The sequence below is a fragment of the Rutidosis leptorrhynchoides genome, chromosome 4, assembly GCF_046630445.1.
Source record: "Rutidosis leptorrhynchoides isolate AG116_Rl617_1_P2 chromosome 4, CSIRO_AGI_Rlap_v1, whole genome shotgun sequence".
Classification (NCBI taxonomy): Eukaryota; Viridiplantae; Streptophyta; class Magnoliopsida; order Asterales; family Asteraceae; genus Rutidosis; species Rutidosis leptorrhynchoides.
Window position 1 is genome coordinate 218256081 of NC_092336.1, and position 1012 is coordinate 218257092.

The following is a 1012-nucleotide window of genomic DNA, read 5'->3' on the forward strand; positions in this document are numbered from 1 at the left end:
CTAGCATAATATATAGGTTGAAATCGTTTTTCAATCCTTTGTCCTAAAACGGCTCCCATTGCAAAATCACTTGCATCGCACATTAGTTCAAATGGTAGATTCCAATTTGGTGTTATCATGATCGGTGCATTAGTGAGTTTTTCTTTAAGAATATTAAAAGATTTGATACATTCATCTGAAAAGATGAATGGCGCATCCTTTTCTAGGAGTTTATTCATAGGAGTGGCAATTTTTGAAAAATCTTTTATGAAACGTCGGTAAAAACCGGCATGCCCTAGAAAACTCCTAACTCCTCTAACATTTGTGGGATGTGGAAGTTTAGTAATTACATCTACTTTAGCTCTATCCACTTCAATTCCTTCTTTTGAAATTTTATGTCCAAGAACGATGCCTTCTTTAACCATGAAATGGCATTTCTCCCAATTAAGTACTAGATTTGATTTTTCGCATCTAATTAGCATTCGTTCCAGATTAACTAGACATGATTTAAATGTATCACCGAAGACTGAAAAGTCATCCATGAATACTTCCATGCATTCTTCTATCATGTCATGAAAAATCGCCATCATACACCTTTGAAAGGTTGCAGGGGCGTTGCAAAGTCCAAATGGCATGCGTTTGTAAGCAAAAGTACCATAAGGGCACGTGAATGTGGTTTTCTCTTGATCTTCGGGTGCTATTGGAATTTGAAAATATCCGGAAAATCCATCTAGAAAACAATAGTAACTATTTCCGGCTAATCTTTCCAACATTTGATCTATGAAAGGTAAGGGAAAGTGATCTTTTCTGGTGGCGTCATTTAATTTTCTATAATCAATACATACACGCCATCCTGTTACAGTCCTAGTAGGAATAAGCTCATTTTTCTCATTTATAATGACAGTCATGCCACCCTTCTTAGGCACGCATTGAACTGGGCTTACCCATGGACTATCAGAGATTGGATATATCAAACCTGCATCTAGCAGTTTAATAATCTCTTTCTTAACTACATCTTGCATATTAGGATTTA